This window comes from Diabrotica undecimpunctata, chromosome 8 (genome assembly GCF_040954645.1).
Source record: "Diabrotica undecimpunctata isolate CICGRU chromosome 8, icDiaUnde3, whole genome shotgun sequence".
Classification (NCBI taxonomy): domain Eukaryota; kingdom Metazoa; phylum Arthropoda; class Insecta; order Coleoptera; family Chrysomelidae; genus Diabrotica; species Diabrotica undecimpunctata.
Genome location: NC_092810.1, coordinates 74,397,556 through 74,422,323, shown reverse-complemented (window position 1 = coordinate 74,422,323; position 24,768 = coordinate 74,397,556). Strand labels below are relative to the sequence as shown.

Here is a 24,768-nt window from a genome sequence, read left to right as displayed (position 1 = left end):
AAAGAACACAGAATTATAAGCAAATATGAGTCATGTACCTTTAACTACCTATAATTCATAAAACATAAAGAAGTTTGACAGGCTTGTGAGTTATCACAGTCGTGAACTGTAAGATTAAATGTCCACAATTGCCTCTTGTAAAACGACTCACCACTTTGGAGGTTGGTTTTGGCAGACATTGTTGGAGATCAAAAGTAATAGTTTTCATTTTAGCATTATCCTTAGTCAGAAATTTATCGTCTTCTTTGTTTTTATATCCTTGATCAGCTTGTAAATGGTGTTCGTTTAACTATTCTTTTAGTAGTTTTATTTCATCCTCATTCTTGCACATAGTAATTTTCATTTTTAATTTGTCACATTTACCGCATGTGTCTCTCTTAGATTTCTTTATACTGATGTTAAGGCTGTGAAATATGTTTTCGTACATTTTACGATTAATAAAATTATCTGCGTACATCTTCTTGTAAGCTTCATAAATAGCAGTGAGTGTGTAGTTTGAAGGTAAATATTTACTCGATGACTGCCTTCTTGTTAGTGACTTTCATATAAGGGGATAGATAAAATGTGATCCCTTGCCCTTATTTTTGCATCATCTGATACCTTCTTCAGATTTTCATGATATCCTCGTTGGTCTAATGTCATTACGCCTGATATTTGAGAACATTTATTCGCTCTATAACTTATATGAATTTATAAGAATATATAAGTATATATAATATTATAAGTGTTCACAAAACAGTCCTTGCAAACAATAGAACGAACGCCATGAAGAGGGAAATGATAAATTATGATATGCTGTCGGTACCGTTGTTTGCTAGGGCCAGAACACCTAATTCGCATAGAACTCTTGTCTTTAACATCCATTAAGAAGCTATATATATTCTAACCTACGATTGTAGCTTCCCATTTCCCAGAATTCTTTAAAAAGTTGCAAGCGAACTTCGCCCTTTATTTTTTCCTTTCACTTATTTCTACACAATTTCAGTTCTTGTATAGTTTTTTCTTTAATGTCCTTTCCAGTTCTTGTAACATACGCCTTACCAAAATTTCGTTTTTCTCGTCTCTCTTGTCTCATTTTTCTCGTTTCTTTGTTCGTGCGCTTTTTAACTTTATCGTGAACTTGCCCGTCTAAGTTATATTTGTCTACTGCAGTATTATTTATATCTTCTGAATTGGCTCTTCTTTTTTTTCTTTCTACTATATCGCTGTTCTCGGCAAAGCTATCATATTTTTTATCCTGCGCAAGGGACAAAATTTGGATCTGCAATACTTTCATTTGATGAAAAATCTAATAGATCCTGAATTTCATCTGAAAGTGATGCAGCAACGCTACTGGCATAGGACATCTCAGACTCATCTCTGGCACGGTGCTCTATAATGCAACAAAGATAAAATTAGTTAATAAAATTTTTATTAGCAAACGACAAAAGAACGACACTAAATGAGCATTTTGTTTTTGTTCACATTTCTTCCATAGTTTGTATTACGTGTATCTTCTTTTAATAAAATTATTTATTACTTACCAGAAGGAAAAGTTTTCTGCATTGGTATAATTCCTTCCAAGTAATTGTCAGCATTTGTACATCTTTTATTGCAATTTTCTAATACAGTTTCCTTATCTAAACAATATATACGAACATTCTCTTGTTTATCTGTAAAACAATATCCCATTTGTTTTATTTATTCTATGTACAATACATACAGAAACAACTTAATAATTCTAGATTACAGTAAAAATATTGTACAACTACCAGTGGAAAATAAATTATGATTTTACTTACCATCGGCATTAAGCATATTTAGAATTTGTTTTCTTCTAGACATTTTTTAATTTTCACTTATTATATTGGTATTACTAAATTTAATCAATTTTTTTTTATTTTGCAATAATAATCACAACTATGACTCTTGTTGCATACTAATTTATAGGTTATGTCGTTATGTGTGTTAAGTTGGTTGCTAGTTATTATAAAATTATAAAAGCAATTACAATATAATAAAATTAAAATTGTTTTAAAAATTAATGGGAAAATCCCAGTAGTTGGCTGTATCGTTTAAAAAAACATATAGAAGTTAAAACACTTCACAATTGTATTTAGGTATATAAAAACATATAGTTAAAAATTTTAAAAGTTTCGTCAAAATTATACAGTAGCATAACGTTTTCGATCTAATCAGATCATCCTCAGTGCCTTATGTAGTTGAAGCTAACAATAAATTTGTGGCCTTGACATCCATATCTGGGTTTACATCATTCCAGAAATAAATTATATGGTGACTCTAGGTCGATGACATTGGATAAAATTTAATACTTGAGGAGCTACATGTCTCCCTGCTCGGTTTTTAATACGTGGTTCTTGTCAGTTAAAACGACACAGACAAACTGGTTGAGGTGAGAGGTGACAGGAATATAATTTAAGAAGACAGCTAAACATGACGAGGTATGGGTGTGTTCCGCGACTAATGTAATTTTTTAAAAATTATGAAATTTTATTTTCTTGTAATAATACCTAATATCTTATTAATGAACCTTTAGTTAAACTTAAATTTGTTTAAATGATAAAATTTATTGCCTTAAATCTGCAAATCTCTATTATTGAAAAAACAAGCGAGTTATTAAATTAGTGGAATTAATGTTTGAGGTTAAATCTATGACATCATAAGTGGCATGAAAATTGATTAAGGTAGCAAATGAAAGAAATTGATGTGGTACTATCCACATAATAATGTAAGAAATGATATAAAAAATTAGTATATATTAAAAGATTAAGTTGAAATCCAATAAAATTGAAGTTAAATTTTGAAGTTATTCTTCTATACTATACTATACTAATAACAAAATAAACAATATATTTTATTGCAGAGTATGTGTAAAAAATTTTTTGTATTCAACTCCTTTCATACATATATGAAAATAAAAATATACATTTTCATCAATATATTGATTCAATCCTTCACTTACTATACTCCTATTACAGGTCAAATGTTTATTAATTGTTAGTAAGTTGTTATTAATTCTGTTTCTCTTTCTGCTATGTCTTACCTATAGAATTACATATGTAATGATTGTGCAGATTGACTCCCAAATAAATTTGTAACGGCGAATGCGTGTATAGAAGTGTAACTTCTACCGGCAGTCCCACTGGACTGCCACATCCGTGTTTTTTTTTAATTGGGTAATGGTGGTTGCCTAACAATGATAAGAGACCTGGTGTATAAATCTCTGAGAGTTTAAAAATTTTAATTAGTAAAATGAATAAGCCTATTAAAAAATTTTATGAGATAATATGATAACAGAATATGATATTCTAACTATTATTATATTGTAGTTTTGATAGTGTTAATATAATATTACCATATTGTGAAGTATGTTAAAATGAATATAAATGAAGCTGGGAAAGAATGAATGAAAATATTAACATAGGAAAATACTAATATAGTTTTACATTTTACATTTTCTCTTTCCTAACGAGCCAATACAATTGTGAAGTGTTTTAACTTTTGTATATTTTTTTAAAATTGTTTTCTAATTATGTACGTCAATCGTATAAGTTCATATCTACCAGGTTAGGTGTTATTAGGCTTTTCCTAATATTTTTTTTTTAATAATTTCTACGATCTTTTTAAGACATTCATTGTTAAATTTAAGTAGTACTATTTGTTTTATTATAAAGAGACATTCTTTTTCCGAATGGTTAGTCAATCTTACACAAGAAATTCAAAATAAATATAAACATAACCCAAATTTTAGACATAATTATTTGATTTGTTTAAAACACAATTTAAAAGAAAAGAAAATACTCTAAAACACATTTAGGGTTTGTCAACAGGAGAGTTGTTTGTCAGTAATCTAATAAAATTCACAAACATTTTAAATCTCATTTGACTGAAGCACTATCTAAGAATAGAATAGAATCGAAATATGCTTTATTGTCACTGAAAATTGTACAATTGTATGGGCAAAGCTTACAAAAAGTAAAAAAACTAACAACAACAATTAAAATTTACGAAAATTACATAAATCGTCAATATCACAAAATAAAAGATAATAAAATATACAATCCATTGCAAAATTTAACTAAATTGCAAGTTGCATAATAAAACCATACGCACTAATGGTTACTACATGTGATACCCAAATATATATATATATATATATATATATATATATATATATATATATATATATATATATATATTGTTATGATGTGTTGTTTGTTTGAATAATGAGCAATGAGTATTTTTAATAATATAATATATAGGGTTTTTATCGCGGTTCTCAAAGAATTAGTTTGTAAGTACTTTTTTAAATTATCTTTATTATAACTATTATGAAACACACATATATATCTAACCTAGCCAATGTAAATTTTAAAATAAACTATCTTTAAATTGATATTCTTATAAAACTAATTAAATTCTATAGACAATGTAAAATTTAAACAAACTATCTTCAAAATTGAAATTGTTATGACACTAACTAAATTATATTAACAAAATTTTGTACCTTTCTTTCACTGAATGCCTAAATGAACTGTTTTCCACTATATATATTCTAATCACCACTGAATGTCTTCGTACTTCGGTTATCCTTGTTTTTGTGAAATTACTTTTTCCAATTATCAGCTTCTACCAATTTAGGATATATTTTTCTTCACCAGCATTTATAAACCACCAAGCAAACCAGCAAAATAGCATTTATATTTATTCTTCTTTTTAATATACCAATATCCAATTATTATAAGTTGATTTATACTAATCTCCAATCATAATATAATTTTAATTTCTTCCAATATCCATCCAATATTGTTTTAATATAATTTTTTAATCTTCAATAATTATTTGTGTATAATTATAAATGTGCATTAAAATATATGCATAATTTTTAATCTTTATTTAACTCACTATATTAAACAATTGGACTATTTGTAACTGAATGGACTGTACCTACTTTCTTACTAAAACTTTTCTGACTGCACTATCTTGAAAATTCTGAACAATTGACTTCACTAACTTAATGAGTCTATCTTCTACTAACTTTCATAATAAACTGCCATCTTGAATCCAAATCACGGGTATTTATATCTTTTCGGATGTTCCAGAACCATCTGGTAAGAAATCATGTTCGATTTAGTTCTATTTCTTCTATATGGATGTTCTCGAAAAAAATATCTGTTCGATCCACCGACATAATCATTATTCCAGAATGTTCGACCGTAAACAATGGTCAAATTCTGCATTCTGGAGAATTCGTTAATGTTCTATTGATAATTTTGTTGACATTTAGGCTTTTCAGATCAGAATAAACATTTAAATCATTAAATATATATAAATTAAACATTTTAAACTAACATTATTATTATAACCCCACTTTATATTCGTAAAAATTCTTAATTTCTGTCCGTCACTTACTGTATAGTTGGTTGCCTATGCACATGGCTCACTTAAATATATTTACAACATTAAAATACAACTTTTTACAATTATTATATGCTAATTTCTTAAAAATGCCCTCACATAAATAATTTTTATTAAATTCTCTAGTATATAACTTCTTAAAATAACCAAATATCTAATATTATCTAATGTGTAACTTATAAATTAATTTCTAATCACTATTTTTCTTTCTGCTATATCATATCAATATATATATATATATATATATATATATATATATATATATATATATATATATATTATATATATATATACCCAAATATATATATAATATATATATATATATATATATATATATATATATATATATATATATATATATTATATATACCCAAATATATATATATAATATATACATATATATATATATATATATATATATATATATATATATATATATATAATAACTTATTTGTTATCAAAAGTAAAATAATCCCTATATTACCTGTGTTCGATGGATTCAAAAGATTTTCTAGTTGTCTTTTATCGGGAGAGAGAAGAAAGGATAAGAACACAAATATATTATATTACAAAGATTTACGTTTCTTTATTGTATATGAACGAATAAAACAATTATTAAATTCTGTCGTTATCTTATCAATCAGCATACAAGAAAATAAATCAAATTTTTATAATAATAAGATTATAAAGCTACATATATAACAGATATAAAATTCAATTGTACAAACACTTACAGCTTATTTTCTTCTTGAGTTGTATGTTGGAAAATACCCAGAAAAGTCCAGTCTCCTCAACGATGTGATCTCTCCTCCTTTGCACCTCGGCTCTTTCTTAACGTCTGTGCAAACCTCCTGCAGACTACACAAAAAACACCTGTTTCACTTCTTCAAACTCAGCTACTTATTTATGACACCAGGACCTCCTTTTGTCAACTTGATGCCGTAAGAATACTTTCACATATACTTTATAAAATGCCCACGGTAGATACAAGGACCTCTTTTAATCTACCTGTTATCTCCTTCTGCAAACTATTCACTTCTTTTCGTTACGCCGGTATCCAAACTCACGAACCACACCCTATCTTGAGACAAACGACTGTTTCCTTTCGATGACCAAAATATAACGAACTTCTCCTGTCTCATGATCGACTCCCAAATTCCCATTTAAAAACGACCGTCCAATCAAAAAGCTCAAATTGTGTTTACCATGATTTTGGAAAAGCCTAATTTCGGTTTCAGAGAAAACTAAATAGCTTACTTTAAAATTGGTTTTTTCAATACATAATTTATACATATTTTAAAAGATTAGAATATGGTCATTTAATACTCGACTATACAAACAATGAAAAGATTAACTTACAGGTAAAATGTCTTCTAATTCTAAACAAAGGTTTTTTGATAATTTTGTTTGAAACGGAAAAAGGTCGTTTGCCAAACTACTTTCTATTCTTATCTACACTAAATCTTATCTTAAAATTACTATATACATTTTGTTTATAATGATATCTTGAAATTTTATTTCGATGGATTTTTTTATTTATTTTTCTTTGGTTGGGAAACAAGAAACATAACAAATCCCCGCCTTTGCATACGATAAAAATTACTGAATTATTTAGGAATTTTTCTCTATGCAAAAACAATAAAGAATAGTCTTTCAACATTTTATTAATTTCTTCTTTCACCTGTTGTCGATATTTATATGGGATCGGGTAAGTCTTCGATCGAAAGTTTCCCAAGTTTTTTACCTCAAAAGAATGTTCGTACTTTTTTGCTACTCTGTTTTCCTCATTTATTAAAGTTTCGTGTTCTTTTAACAGCAGACGCACCTCATTTTCTTTTTCTTCTCCACATATCAATTTTCTTTCTTTTTTCTCAGATTCTTGACACATATTTATCGCATATTTTTCCTCCTCTTTTTCATCAATCTCTTCCTTAAATACCACTGTTTCAATCATATCCTTTTCATTTTCCTTTCTTGACACTATTTCTTCTTCTTCTTCGGGGCTCATCCCTTCTTTGGAGAAATCTCCGGTATTGACTTCCTTTATCCTTTTCTTAAGTTTTCTTCTTTTTCTTCTTTGTCCTTGCTTCGTTGCCAAATTCATTTCCACTGTTTGTTCTTTTTCCGAATTATCAATTTTCTTTTTCCCATGTTCATTTTCCTGTTCTCCTTCTTTTTCTTCTGTTAGTTTCATCGTATTGTTTTTGAATTCTATGTTGTTTAATAGAATGTGAAAACACTGGTTTGTCTTCACTTCTTCGCTGGTTCACTGGTAAATAGAATTGAATTGAAACGCTGTGGACTGTAATTTCGTTTAATTGTAAAAAAATGTTACACGTCTAGGTATGTTTTCACTCTTACTTCTTACTTAATTCTAAAATGGAATGAATGCGCATATCCAAGCGCGTAGTTGACATGGTTGCCATTTAAAAAATATCAAAAAAATCCGAACATAGTCCCCCTTTTGAAGGGCACCTTCAAAAAATATACATATACACAAAGTAATGAAATAATAACATAACTTAATACATAAATATAAAAACAAAAGTAATTGTCAATTGATAAGTTCGTCTTGCATGGGTAGAGGGCACAAATGTCTTATTGAACGAGTCACTGTTGAATTCCTGGTGGTTACATCTGCTACTCTGGTCTCTCCATCTCTACCTGGATATAATTTAGTAATTCGTCCTGTACTCCATTTACAGGGAGGAACAGAATCAGTTTTAATCAGAACCAAGGTCCCTAGTCGAATCTTGGTGGATGGATCCTTCCATTTATACTGCTGATGGAGTTGAGATACGTATTGTTTAGAAAATTGGTGCCAAAATTGTTGATACAGCTGTTGAACATGCTGAAATCTGGACAATCTACAGCTGGCAATATTGTCTACGTCATACTCTGGTAATGACGTGAGAGGTCTACTAATTAGGAAATGGGAAGGGGTAATAGGAGATAAGTCATTCGGACTACTTGACATTTCAAATAATGGTCGTGAATTTAATATACCTTCTATTTGTATGATAAGTGTATTAAATTCTTCAAATGTTACATTGTTATTAATTAATATATGTTTTAAATGATGCTTAGTGCTTTTAACAGCTGCTTCCCACAGCCCCCCCATGATTGGGTGTATAAGGAGGAATGAAAATCCATTTTATTCGTAGCTTGCTTGTAGCCTGTTCAATAGAACTATAATTGTTTTGTAAAAAATGTCCTAATGATTTAAGATAATTGTTGGCTCCAATAAAGGTGCTGCCATTGTCTGAATAAATAGTACTAGGTATACCACGTCTAGCGGTAAATCTTTTCAAACTTGATAAGAAGTTCTCTTTTGTAAGATCTGACACAACTTCTAAATGAACAGCTTTTGTGCAAAAGCAAATGAATAATGCCAAATAACATTTGAATACTTTAGCCTCACGCCCCTTTTTGTTAAGAATATTAAAGGGACCTGCATAATCTATACCAGTTACATCAAATGGAAAATTCGGTTTAATTCGATTATTTGGTAGATTAGACATTGGACTTAAAAATGGAATAGGATTAAATTTGAAACAAGTTAAACAATTTTTGACAACTTGTTTTGCTAACACACGTCCTGCTATAGGCCAGTAACGTTGTCTTACTGCCGAAAGCAATAATTGAGGACTTGGATGAAATAGTTGCTTGTGTTTATATTCGAAAATTAAATTAGTAAAATAGTGTTTGGATGAAAGAAGAATAGGATGTCTAGTATTAAATGATAAGTAAGTATTGTTGAGTCTTCCACCCACTCGAATAATTCCTTTATTATCCATAAATGGAGTTAATGAAGAAAGTCTATTACTTTTTGGAAGTTGCTTTCCTTTATCGAAAAAGGATAATTCGTCAGCAAATGACTCTAATTGAGCTTGTTTGACGATACTAATATGGGCGTCATCTAATTCTGCAATAGATAAATTACCAGTACGCTTGTTAACTTTATATCTTAAATTGTAGATGAAACGTAAACAATAGGCTGTTATTCTTTGAAGCATAATAAAATTTGAATATCTAGTGATTAAATCTGATGATTGTACTGATATAACTTGGAAAATTTTAGGAGTCTTTTTCAACTCTGTCAATTCTGACGTTTTTAACTTAAAACCCACATTGGGCCATTCTGACTGTGGCAATTGCAAAAAGGGTTGGTCCGTTCCACCAAAGTGTATTGGAAATTAATTTTTCGGGCATAATACCACGAGACGCAATATCTGCTGGATTACTTGAACTGTTAACGTAATTCCAGGTGAACATGTTAGACAATGCTTGAATTTTTGCTACTCGATTAGCAACGAAAACTTGTAATTTACTAGGATCAGTATGAATCCAACTTAATGCTACCTGAGAATCAGACCACATGAAAATGGGAACATTTACATTAATGGCTTCTGTTACGATTTTTATTAATTGTACACCTAATAGACAAGCACAAAGTTCTAGTTTAGGAATAGTTACAAGTTTTATTGGCGCAACTTTAGTTTTTGAACACAAAAGATTAATGTGATACTGATTCGAATCATCGACGCTTCTAAGATAAATGCACGTAGCATATGCAGCTTTCGATGCATCACAAAAACAGTGAATATCAAGTAAGGTATTCGTGACAACTTTACGAGGAATAGATATCTGATTGAAAATAACAATATTATTTTGAAATTGTAACCAAGTCTGTTGCAAATCCAAGGGAATCGGAGTGTCCCAGGAAATATGAAGAGTCCATAATTGTTGAATGAGCATTTTTGCAATAATGATAGACGGACTTAACAGACCTAGAGGGTCATATATCTGAACAATAATGGATAAAATGTGCCTTTTAGTAAATGTTTCATGACTACGTAACTTGTTTATGTTAAAAGTAAATGAGTCAGACGAATTTAACCACTGGACACCTAATGTTTTGCAACTATCATGATCTCCCAAATTTAATATTGAATTTGAGACATCGGATTCTTGAAAATTGGTAATTACTTGCTGATCATTGGAGACCCATTTTCTTAAAACAAATTGAGCTGACTTGAGCATATCGTAAATAGATTTGCATCTTTCTTGTAGTTCGCTTAGATAATTAGATCCAGTTAATAGATCATCGACATACATATCATTTAAAATTGAGCTCGAAGCTAACGGAAACTTGTCTAAATTGTCTTCAGCTAATGCTCTGATACATTTAATTGCTAAATAAGGCGTAGATCTAGTGTCGTATGTGACGGTGTTAAGTTGGTAAATAGAAAATTCTTCGTTATTATCTTTACGCCAAAGAATTTGTTGTAAATATTTATGATCTGGATGTATGAGTATCTGCCTATACATCTTAGAAATGTCTGCTGATACAACATATTTATAAATTCTGAATCTTAACAAAATGTTTAAAATATCGTTCTGCACTTTGGGACCTACATATTGAAGGTCATTAAGAGACCATCCTGATGAGCTTTGGCAGCTTCCTTCAAAGACGGTTCTAAGTTTTGTAGTAACACTAGACTCTTTTAATATGCCATGATCTGGTAAAAAATAGGAATATTCTGAATTAATAGAAATTTTATTCATATGACCTAGGTTTTCATATTCGTGAATAAAATCAAAATAGAGTTGCTTAAAATAGGAATTGGAGAATTTTGATTCTAATGACTTAAATCTTTTAATAGCTGTTTGCTTTGAATGACCTAATAAACTAGGAGAGTGTTTTAAAGGCAACTTTACAACGAATTGTCCATTCTCATCACGAAATGTGTCTTGTTTGAATAAGGATTCGCAAATGCGATCGTCTTGAGACAGAAATTCATTCTTGGTAGGAACATCTTCAAGTTCCCAAAACTTTTTTAATTGATCATCCTCAGGGATGTGTACTTTAATAAAATTGCATACATATTTATCTGAATTAATTGGAACTGTACCTGTTACAACCCAACCTAATTGAGTATTGATTAATAATGGAAGATTTTTACCTAATGAGATTTTATCTTGTAATATAAGATTCCAAAAAATGTGAGCTCCCAGTAATAAGTCAATTTCTTTGGGACAATTGAATTCTGGATCTGCTAAGTTAATATTGTGAGGTAATCGAACGTTATTCATATCAATAGGATAAGCAGGTAATCTACTTGATATAACTGGTACTACTAGACATGATATACTAGAATTGAAATCTGAAAATTGTGAAAATATTTTTAAAGAACATTTTTTATTAACGTTAGAAGAACGTTGACTAATACCAGTAATTGAACAATTTGTATCAGTTAATTGTAGTTTTAATTTATTGCAAAAACGTTCGGTGATTAAGTTCATTTGTGCACCGCAATCTAGTAAGGCTCGGCACTTATGATAATTACCAGCTTGGTCTTTAATATTACATATAACTGTAGCTAATAAAACTTGACTCTCATTTTTTGCAAAATTTATACTTATTTGCTGTTCTAAATTATCATTTCTATGATCAGAAGTAGTAGGTAAACTTACTTGGTGACTTGTGTCACGAATTGAAACTTGTGCATAATCTTTATGAAGCAAAGTGTTATGTTTGTGAGTTTTACAGATAGGACATGGACCAAATTTACAATGGCTTTTATCATGGCCACTTAATAGACAATTTTTGCATAATTTATGTTTTCTAACCTCTTGAAACCTCTGTTCGACCGATAAAGCTTTAAATGTGGGACACTTAAATTGAATGTTCCTTTCTGCAAAAATTGCATCGGTTTTTAACTGCAAAGTGTACTAGATTGTTAGATCTGTTATGATACTTGTTTGAAAATGAAAATTGTGATTTGAATGCTTGAGACTCATCTAAACTTTGTAATATATCTGTTTTATTTTTTAAGAAATTAATAAACTGTTCTAAAGAAGGTAAATCATTTGCAAATTTAGTTTCTTTCCATTCCCGTATAGTATTTTTCTCAAACTTGTTAACTAAGATATGGATCATGAATGAATCATACAACTTTTCTTTTGGTATGTCAATACCTTCCAAAGAAGTTAAATGTTTTGATATTTCATCCAACATTTTTCGAAAACTAGAATAATTATTATCTTTTTGCATCATTGATAAATTTAATAGAGATTTAAAATGACTATCTATTAGAAATTGTTTTTTATCGAACCTATCGCATAATAACTCCCATGCTCTCAGAAATGGTTGATCTACATTATCTAATCCTTCAACACAACTAGCTGCATACCCTTCTAATGAGGCTTTTAAAAAATGAAATTGTTGTCCATCGCTAAGCGAAGTATTATTAGCAATGGTCGCATTAAAACTATTTTTAAAAGCAATCCAAGATTTAAACTCTCCTGAAAATACTTTTAATTTTATTTTAGGCAATAGACATTTTGTAGGGGATCATTCCCTGGTTTAAATTCACTAGACTGACAATATTGTGAGCTATTACTAGTTATTGGTTTTAAAACACCTTGTAAATATGCTTGCGCCGCATAAAACCGATTTTCAAACTCCTCTCTTTCTAAATAGTTTTCTGGTAATTGACTTTCAGAGCACTTTCAATTTCTGTTTGAATTATATCAAAATCGTTTATTAGATTTATATTATTATCGTACCTAACTTGAATATCTGTAATATCAACATCACCTTTGTCTTTTATTTTATTAATAAATTTCTCTAGAAGTGATAATTTCTGTTTCGTAGTTCCTCGATTTCTTTTCAGATCTTTTAAATCGTCTACAAATTGTATCTCGTTATTTGAATTAGCCATCTTATTTAAAACTAGTAGTTAAAATAGCCAAATACTTGAATAAAACTAGTTATTGTTATCAAAACAAATAGGTAATTGTACACAAATATTACAAACCGAAGGTAATATTTAAATAGATTTATAGATCAATTGCATAAAAATGTTAATTTTATTGTCAAATAAACCCAAATGAATTATCAAATGGACGGTTTTACGTTTTACTAGGAAATAGGAAAGAAATTGAAATGGATCTGACCTTGTATGTACAGTAGTCCTGACGAATACTTGTCGCTTGTCGAAGTTGTCGCCTACGTTTCTTTACGATCGGCTCTCTCGCTGAATTGGTCGACTGGAATTGACACTGGAACTCGGAACTGGTTACTTGATTTTGCCTCCAACTAGTTTTGGCGGGCACAAGGCTTGCATGCCGGTAAAATAGATAATTGAATATTTCACAAATTCAGCTCGTTTGGACCAAAATGTTTAATAGAATGTGAAAACACTGGTTTGTCTTCACTTCTTCGCTGGTTCACTGGTAAATAGAATTGAATTGAAACACTGTGGACTGTAATTTCGTTTAATTGTAAAAAAATGTTACACGTCTAGGTACACGAAGGGCACAAAAACAATAAAGAATAGTCTTTCAACATTTTATTAATTTCTTCTTTCACCTGTTGTCGATATTTATATGGGATCGGGTAAGTCTTCGATCGAAAGTTTCCCAAGTTTTTTACCTCAAAAGAATGTTCGTACTTTTTTGCTACTCTGTTTTCCTCATTTATTAAAGTTTCGTGTTCTTTTAACAGCAGACGCACCTCATTTTCTTTTTCTTCTCCACATATCAATTTTCTTTCTTTTTTCTCAGATTCTTGACACATATTTATCGCATATTTTTCCTCCTCTTTTTCATCAATCTCTTCCTTAAATACCACTGTTTCAATCATATCCTTTTCATTTTCCTTTCTTGACACTATTTCTTCTTCTTCTTCGGGGCTCATCCCTTCTTTGGAGAAATCTCCGGTATTGACTTCCTTTATCCTTTTCTTAAGTTTTCTTCTTTTTCTTCTTTGTCCTTGCTTCGTTGCCAAATTCATTTCCACTGTTTGTTCTTTTTCCGAATTATCAATTTTCTTTTTCCCATGTTCATTTTCCTGTTCTCCTTCTTTTTCTTCTGTTAGTTTCATCGTATTGTTTTTGAATTCTATGTTGTTTAATAGAATGTGGAAACATTGGTTTGTCTTCACTTCTTCGCTGGTTCACTGGTAAATAGAATTGAATTGAAACGCTGTGGACTGTAATTTCGTTTAATTGTAAAAAAATGTTACACGTCTAGGTATGTTTTCACTCTTACTTCTTACTTAATTCTAAAATGGAACGAATGCGCATATCCAAGCGCGTAGTTGACATGGTTGCCATTTAAAAAATATCAAAAAAATCCGAACACATGTTTTTCTGTCAGTTCGTCCACTCCTACAATCATGTCATGCGACATGTTAGGCATTATTACACATTGTAGTGCATACATTTTGTCATACAATCGTACCCTCACTCGTATTCCTTCATTTATCGTTGCCAATATCCGTTTATTTGCACCCACCAAATTTACCCTTGGTATTTTGTAAATTAAATTTGTCAAACTCACTTCTTCTATTAATTTTCTGTTTACCAATGTTATTTCTGAACCGGTGTCTATCAAAATTTTGATTGGTCTATTTTTTATGAAACCATCTACAAATTTTAAATTAACTCCTCTTCTTTCCTCATTATTTCCTGCTAATTTAATGAATTCCTTCGGGTGACAAAAAATTCCTGCCTGGTTTTTTGGTTTTAGTGGGTGCTTTCGTGAAAAACCGTCTGTTGTTCTTCCGTATTTCTTCTTTCATCGCTGTGTCTTTCATTCTCATTTTCCTCTATTTGTGTATGATTTACCTCTCTTCTGTTTTCTTTTGGTCTGTCATATCCGTTCCGGTTTCCACGATATGACTGTTCATTTCGTCTATTGTAATTTCTGTTTTCGGGATATGCGCGTGTGTTATTTCTGTTGTGATTTTCTCGATATCTGTCCTCATTCCATAGCCGATTTCTGAAATCATCATTTCCTCTTCTGTTTTCCATATTTTCGTTTTCCCTCCTGAGAATAAATTCTCGTCTAGTGTAATCCCTCCTAAAATTTTGTCCTCTCTCTCTGTATTCCTGAGTTTCTCGGTGTCTGTAATTTTCTTGTGACCTTCTTGCTCTTTTTTCCTGTATCCGTGATGCCCTTATTTGTAGGAATTGGCATAAACTATCGATGTCTTTGTAGTTTTGTAGATTGATTTGATCTTCAATTGTGTCATCAAAGTGTCTTGCAATCAACTCTACTAATTGCTCGGATGAATAATTGTATTGCAGATGTTTTGCGTTATTGTACATTTGCAATGCGTATGTTCTTTCTGATATATCCATCCTCTCATGGTATTTCCCATTTTGCAATTCCTTGTTTATCTGTAATTGCTCTGTCTTTCCCCAGAAAAAACTCAGAAATTTATTTTCAAATTCTTGCCAATTTTCAAATTCCTCCACTTTGCTGTTGAACCATAGACACGCCTCATCTTTGAGATGATTTCTGATCATTTCCTTAGCTGTCTCAAAGTTTCCCATGTATTATATCTTCTTCTTTAGATTATTCATGAACGGTACGGGGTGAAGTTTTCTTACATTCCCGCCAAACTGTAATTTTACCTCGCTTGTTCCCTGGATAAACATTTCCCTTCTTTCCCCGGAATTTTGTTCCTTCTTGATTTCCTCCATTTTTCTTTCTATTTCTCGCATATCTTCTTGTAACGCGTTTTCAAATTTTGTTTCTAATTTCTCTAGTTCCTTTTTCTGGCAATTTCGTATCTCCTTCATTGTATTTTGGATATCTTTAATCTCTGTCTCTTGTTTTGCATTGTTTAGGGTTATTTCTTCTATCTGTTGTATCAGTTCTTTCTTTATCCCCTCAACGCATCTTTTAATTTCCTGTTCATAGTTTTCCAGACGCTGCTCTATATTCCTGTTGTTTAGTTCTATTGCTTGCCTTGTTTCCCGTTGGTTTTCTTCCATTGTTTGTTTTGTATCTTGTTGATTTCTATCCATTTTATCCATTTTCTTTGATGTTTCATTCATTGTTTGTGTCTGTATTTGCATCATTGCTAATAATTTTTCTAATATCCCTGTTTCTTTTCTTTCCTCCATTATTGTAGCATTTCCTTCATTATCCGATCCTTCATCAATAATTGTTTCCTCTTCTATCTTATCCTCTTTCCTTTCTTGCGTTTTGCTTTGACTCCTTGTGGTCGACATGTTCGTTAGATTATTTATCCCCGCCAAATATGAAGCTTTGAAATTTGTGCAATAATATCCCCGCCAAATATGAAATTCGAGTAATGTTGCAAAGACGAAAACTTTTCCTCTTATCCCAAATGCAATAAATTCAAATAAATGCAATAAAATTTTAAAACTTTTGTCAGTTGTAAAAATCAATCAAATATAAATTATATCATGTAAAAATTTGTACCTTAGAGAAATTTGAAATGTAATGTCATAAAAGCAAATATTATAAACTTTAACCATCGGCAAATAAATTTTCAATCAATCTTCTTTCTTTCTCTATCCGTTTAAATTTTAACTAGAAATACTTTCTACGCCTTACACGTTGGGGGCCATTTGTTATGATTGTTTATTTTGACTTTAATCTTAGTTTATTTAGCCAATAAAACAGAATTATAACTTATTTGTTATCAAAAGTAAAATAATCCCTATATTACCTGTGTTCGATGGATTCAAAAGATTTTCTAGTTGTCTTTAATCGGGAGGAGAAGAAAGGATAAGAATACAAATATATTATATTACAAAGATTTACGTTTCTTTATTTTATATGAACGAATAAAACAATTATTAAATTCTGTCGTTATCTTATCAATCAGCATACAAGAAAATAAATCAAATTTTTATAATAATAAGATTATAAAGCTACATACATTTGTATTACGTGAAAAACCAATTTTACTTAAAATTTTCTTTACTTGAAACAAGAAACAACAAAACTTTAAACTTTTGATTAGCCTAACAAAACCTCAGTCCTTAAATTTGAATGCTAATGACCATGATGTCGAAACGATCCTTTACCGAACCTGTCGAAACAGATATAAAATTCAATTGTACCAACACTTACAGCTTATTTTCTTCTTGAGTTGTATGTTGGAAAATACCCAGAACAGTCCAGTCTCCTCAACGATGTGATCTCTCCTCCTTTGCACCTCGGCTCTTTCTTAACGTCTCTGCAAACCTCCTGCAGACTACACAAAAAACACCTGTTTCACTTCTTCAAACTCAGCTACTTATTTATGACACCAGGACCTCCTTTTGTCAACTTGATGCCGTAAGAATACTTTCACATATACTTTATAAAATGCCCACGGTAGATACAAGGACTTCTTTTAATCTACTTGTTATCTCCTTCTGCAAACTATTCACTTCTTTTCGTTACGCCGGTATCCAAACTCACGAACCACACCCTATCTTGAGACAAACGACTGTTTCCTTTCGATGACCAAAATATAACTAACTTCTCCTGTCTAATGATCGACTTCCAAATTCCCATTTAAAAACGACCGTCCAATCAAAAAGCTCAAATTGTGTTTACCATGATTTTGGAAAAGCCTAATTTCGGTTTCAGAGAAAACTAAATAGCTTACTTTAAAATTGGTTTTTTCAATACATCATTTATACATATTTCAAAAGATTAGAATATGGTCATTTAATACTCGACTATACAAACAATGAAAAGATTAACTTACAGGTAAAATGTCTTCTAATTCTAAACAAAGGTTTTTTGATAATTTTGTTTGAAACGGAAAAGGTCGTTTGCCAAACTACTTTCTATTCTTATCTACACTAAGTCTTATCTTAAAATTACTATATACGTTTTGTTTATAATGATATCTTGAAATTTTATTTCGATGGATTTTTTTATTTATTTTTCTTTGGTTGGGAAAGAAGAAACATAACAATATATATATATATATATATATATATATATATATATATTTAGTTATAATTTATTTTATGTAATAATATGGTCTCTCAGTTAGATAGGCTTTCGTCAATTTACGGAACTTAAAGAAAAAAGTTGAACATTTAAGTTGCAAAGGGAGATGGTTGTATAATTTTTTGCCGAATATAATATCTCTTTATAATATAAGATCTCTTTACTACTCAGTGGACGGGATCAGTAAATGCATATTCAAGATTGAATTTCTGGTATAGTAGTTGTTGGTTGTATCAATGTAAATCTACCCGTTCTACATCAATATCGTTCGATGGAATAAAAGTCCAAAATTATCAACAATAACTTCTATTTAAAAATTACAGGCAGTTTTAAAATGAAATAATTCTAAAGAATATATCGGTGGTAAGTTCACAAAGGTAATGATTTTACAATCTTTTAAATTAATATAAACATGCCACGGCTTCGCCGAAATAAAAACATAATCAAAGCGGGAAGTCGTTAAATTTAATTACACACTCTCGACGTGAGACATAAACATAAAAACCACGTCGCCCTAATATTCAGAATAAACATCTTTTAAGTGCATCTTACGCTTAATAAGCAATAATACTCGACTTAAGCCATAAAAAATAAAATAATCTACTGAGTGTCTCTGACATCCTCCCACCTGAGGCAAAGTTACAATAAGAAACGTGACTCACAAACAATCAGAGACAACAACATAAAAAATAAAAGAAAACCTACTACACAAGAAACAGAAACAATAACACACAAGAAAATTAAAACATTCTACAAACTAGTTCATAAAAAAGTCAGTATATCTAGCAGATGTTTTAACCTTACGCCCACTCCGCGTAACGTAGCGCGTATCACTTTTGTGCGTTTCGGGTACTCTGCTTTTAGACACTCCCGTCTTCGCGTCATCACACTCGTTTGCACTTTCAACCGCGCGCACCTCAACTTCTTTCCACTGGGCTCGAGAAGAGATGCCTGGGTCGTTGTTTCCCTCAGAGTCCAAGTTGTTCGAATTGCCCTCTCTTCGGATAGAATTGACTGTGCATTCCAAAGGGTACAAGCGTTGCACAGGTCTCAGAAATTGTCCCCTTTCGGTATTAACTCTCACAAGTCTTTCCCAAAATCCTCCCCACCACGCGGCCGTAGGAGGGTTAAATCGCCATTGAATACGTTCGACACTACTGCTCTCGGCGATTTTCTCAAAGTCCACTCGAAGAAAGACATTTTCAGTACCAACAAAATTGGTCCCATTATCACTATAAATAGTCTCTGGACGACCTCGTCGGGCAATAAAGCGTCGTAAAGCCTGCATAAAACTAACAACCGATAATGCAGTACAAAGTTCAAGGTGTACGGCACGATACACGGCACATGTGAAGAGGCATACCCACACCTTTTCCCCAGTCTTCAGATATAGAGGGCCTGCGAAATCAACCCCTGTTATTTCAAACGCGTTGGCATCTCGAACACGATCAACTGGTAATGGAGGTGCACTCACAAAAAAAGGTTTGGCATTTTGTCTCTTGCACACGACACAATTGGAAATTGCAGATTTTATAGTCCGACGTCCTCCTAGAATCCAATAATTTTGACGTAATCTGCTCATAAGTCCCTGTGTCCCACTATGACATGATTTCAAGTGTTCTCTGAATATAAGCTGATTGACCAAAAAATGTTTGGCAGGCAAAACTATGGGAAATAGAAAGCTTTTACAGTCGCTTCTGTTTCCTCGGAGCATAAGTGACCTCTGAGTCGATCTTTATTTCTTAAGTTATGAAGAAATCGGAATATCCATGCACACATACGGAGAGTCTTCAGATATTGGGAAAAGTAACCAAAATGCCAATCATCTAATGACATCTTCGAATGCTCGTCATTAATTAATGTGGCAACCAATTTGACCTTCCTCTCTTGATTGATCTCATCTTCATTGTAATCCAGATCTACTTGAGGATCAATCGCCAGGTCCTGATAAAGCCATTGTGGCCCCTCCCACCATCTTGATTCGAGTAACTGCTTGGCTGAACAACCCCGCGATGGAAGGTCAGCAGGATTCAGTCTACCAGGAACGTGGTGCCAGTTTTCACCATGAGATAATTTCCGTATCTCTGACACACGATTCCAGACAGATGTGGACCATTCCTCGGGTCTCCTTATCCATGACAGTACGGTGGTCGAGTCACTCCAGAAAAAAGATCCCATTTCAATGTTGAGGCTTTCCTTGCTGGCATCGCAAAATGTATGAAACGTCCAGTGTTCTGCTTCCTTAGTACCAGCGTTTATCCACCTAGGTATCTTTATTGCATTTAGATAAGAAAGCTGTTTTATCCAGCTACGGAAAAGAGTTTCCAGTTCCTCGTCAACCGGCGTGTCCCATCCCAGTTGCTTCTCCCATGTTTTCTGTAACCACAGCTTTGGTAGTAGGGTGACTGGGCAACTGTAACCTATGGGGTTAAATATTCGTTGTGCTTGGGATAGCATCAATCTTTTGGTTACCGATTTACTTAAAATCTGTTCGATATCTTCGTCGTCTTGGTTTATAGATAAAGTGTCATCCAGCTTGTTCCACTTAATTCCCAGAACCACCGTAAAAATGTTAAAGGAATCATTTTGAACTTGGTGAGTAAACTCCCACCCTCTTAAGTCGAATTTTCCTTTAGCCATTATCATATTTGCCTCTTTGATAAAGGTTTTCAATTCTATTTCACTAGCAACACTAGTAACACAGTTGTCCACGTAAAAACTGTTTGACAGTTTCTTAACAGTGTCTGTAGTAAAAGAAGCTTTCGAGTCATACTCATCCACAAGTTTTGACAGATGATATTCTAATGAAGCTCCCAACAAGAACGGGCTACTGTTGATTCCAAACACTACCCGTCGATGACGAAACACTTTAAGGTTGTTTTCCTTATCATACCATAGAAATCGAAGGAAATCTCTGTCTTTCGGATGTACACTGATCTGTAGAAAAGCTTTGCTAATGTCTGAAGTTACTCCAAATTTCTGCTGTCTGAACCTCAACAAAATAGCGGGAATTAGCTCAATTAAATTCACCCCCTTTTCTAGACACTGGTTCAAAGAAGGGCTATCCTTTTCTCTGGCTGATGCATCGAAAACTGGTCGTATTTTCGTAGTAATGCTACTTGGTTTAATCACTGGCCGGTGTGGTAGGTAATGGGCTTCCTGGTTCCTTTGCTCCTCCACTACCTCCTCAATAATATTGTCATTTAACCACTCTTGAAATACTTGGTCATATGCCTCAAAATAACCATCCTTAGTAATCTTCTTCACCGTGTTATCTAATCTACTTTTTGCCAAGTGATAGTTACTAGGCAGCGCTGGATGTCCCTCCAACCATGGGAGCCTAACTTCATATCGTCCATCGGTGTCAACAGAAATGGTTTCCAGAAAAAGTTTCTTTACTGCTAATGCGGTTTCATCGCGAGTCTTCCTTTCCATTGGATCATTTATGCCTAGTACGTCGAGCTCCCAAAGATTCGTAATAGGAGCATTATTGACAAAAAGAGAGAGCGAGATCATAGATAAGTTACTATGCGTTTCAACTGGTATCTTTCCCATTAGAGTCCAGCCTAATAGGGTCTCTATCGCTACCAAGTTACAATTCAAAATATGTTTTCTTCCAGTGTAAAGTTTGCCCGCGATATCTGATCCTATCAAAAGTTCAATTGGAGTAGAATCATATGAGTCAGATATTTCAATATTTAATTTACGAAGCTCTTCCGTCCAGGTCCCATCGAATATGGAAGATACACTATTGCAAATAACAGCTTGATCCAGTGCTTCAAAGGTACCTACAACTATAAGTATCGTGATTTAATTCCACGTCATAGCAATCATGATTTTGCATCAAATTACTTCCTCCGAATAACCCATGAACGAGACTAATTTTTCCTTTTGACTGATATCCCAAAAATTTAGCTGTCGCCTTCAAAATATATGATTTCTGCGATCCAGTATCAATCAATGCTCGCACATGTCTCGATTTACCTAAATGAGTCATTTTTACGCGCAGCGTCTGCAAAAAAACCTGTGTGTTCGTATTAGAACTATTCGCAAGTGCCTGATCGACTTTCGCTACCGTATCATCTTGTTGTTTTTGCTCCAAATTATTTGCCTTTGTTCTATTAAATGAAAGTGTCGGACACATTAGAGAAACATGTGATCTACTACAAATTAAGCAACTTAAATGACCTCGACATTTTCGAGCTTGATGGCCAATTTTTAAGCATCGAAAGCATGCACCCTTTTGTGCCAAAATATTTCTTTTTTCCTCGTAGGTCAACTTCTGAGCTTTAAAGCAGCCAGTACTGTCGTGCGAATTTTGGCAAAATAGGCACTTCGTTGTCGCTTCTGAATTTATTAGACCCATTGCCGTAGAAAAGTTTTCTTGTGGTATCCGCAATTTCTGACTAGGCCGTTTAACATCTCTATTTGCTGCACTAGGTAGATCAAAGCCTTCCACCGCTAAAGAAATGTGCTGTTCATTATCGACTTCCTTTTTCAAAAAGTGCATGAGATTGTTAAGTCGATTTTCTACAGTAGAAACGCCCACCGTATTTATAAAAGCTTGTGATCCAGCGACCTCGGGTCCCTCGGGAATACGTTGCCAAACTCTCAATAGTTCCGATGGTAAACACGATTCTACTAACGGAAACAGCATCGCCGCGTAATTATCTGATTTTATCCCAAGTGTCTCTAACGCCCGTAATTGAGTTTCGAGATTGTCGTACAACAAAGATAGATCCCTTTTATTGCCAGACGAGGTGTTATTAATTACTAATTTTAGCAACTCCCGCACGTATACCTCTATTTGCAAATTATCCCGCCCGAATCGCGAAAGAAGACAGTCTACCATTTTACCATAATTGTTCCCAGTGGCTGGAAAACTATCAACTAACTGTCTTGCCCGACTACCCATTAACGTACATTGGACCAGATATTCCACTTTATCATTTAAATCTATATCCGGATCATTATGTATCTTTTGAAACTGGGACCAGAAGGGCAACCAGTTTCTGATATTTCCATCAAACTTCTTAAGTTCTAGAGTAGGTAATTTAAATTTACGCCTACCTGATCTGCTGCCTACACTACTTTCCGAGGCCATGGAGTCTACCTCTTCACCTGGCTCGTCCCGCGGCTTCTGTAGAAAATCCTCAGCCTGTGTGTTCAGGTCGGTAAATTTCCTTAAATAAACTTCGCTACCATCTATCTCTGCCAACAAGTCTGCTTCACTTTCATCACTTTCCAACAGACACTGGTATATATCGCTGTCAACTTTCCTTAGATCCTCATATTTTTGTTTCAAAATTTCTAAGGTCACCACGATTAAACGTACCTTTCCTTCCGGCGCCGACAACAGCTCTTCCAACTCTTTCGCCGATTTAGTAAAGGTGGTACGGAGTACTTTACGGTGCTTTTTGTTTTGATCCATGATTCACAATGCACACTTGAACAAACTACACACGTTTATCGGAACAACAACAAATTAAACGTGCGGTCAAGTGTGTCCGGTTAGATCACTACACTTTCGGCACACCCGGTATACTCAAAAACGATTATTCCCGTAAACTGCCCGTCCTGTCACGGTCGCCAAATGTTGGTTGTATCAATGTAAATCTACCCGTTCTACATCAATATCGTTCGATGGAATAAAAGTCCAAAATTATCAACAATAACTTCTATTCAAAAATTACAGGCAGTTTTAAAATGAAATAATTCTAAAGAATATATCGGTGGTAAGTTCACAAAGGTACTGATTTTACAATCTTTTAAATTAATATAAACATGCCACGGCTTCGCCGAAATAAAAACATAATCAAAGCGGGAAGTCGTTAAATTTAATTACACACTCTCGACGTGAGACATAAACATAAAAACCACGTCGCCCTAATATTCAGAATAAACATCTTTTAAGTGCATCTTACGCTTAATAAGCAATAATACTCGACTTAAGCCATAAAAAATAAAATAATCTACTGAGTGTCTCTGACAGTAGTCATGATTAGGTCTTGCTGGAAAAACATTTAGGTGTTTATGAATTAAGCAAACAGTTTCTAGAATATATAGAAAGGGAAACGTTAACATCTCGTCATTTTTAGTATTTAAGCTTTAGTAGTTTAGTAGCTTCTGCAATGTGTTATTCTACTGAGGCCAAAAGATACCGTATTGCTCTTTTTTGTAATTCAGAAATAACATCAAATTGGGCAGCTGTACTAGAACCCCAAAAAGGAAGGCCATATTGAAGATGACACTCGCAAAGAAAAATATGTTATTTAAAAAGATGTTAAATTAAGAAATAAATAAAAGGAAAATAAATTTATATGTCTGCAGGTGGTTTCCTTTGATTGTGGACTTAATCCATTAGCTGAACTGAAAGTATCCTGATAAGATATCACTTATACTCATTATATTTTTCAAATTAATAACCTTTGTAATAATAATGTTTTTCAAATCACACATAGAATATAAATACAGCTATATATAAGGATTGTGAACTGGGATACATAAATACTCACGGCTCTTTTGAAGCAAAAACCAAACAAGAAATTTCTAATACATTGAATTTTAAACCCA

At 32.4% G+C, this 24,768-nt stretch overlaps 1 protein-coding gene across 1 annotated transcript in view; it reads left to right on the top strand.

Moving 5' to 3' along the window:
- The window catches only part of LOC140448458 (uncharacterized), a 125,574-nt gene that overhangs the window by 703 nt on the left and 100,103 nt on the right, over window positions 1–24,768 (top strand). The gene's annotated exons all lie outside the window — the stretch shown is intronic.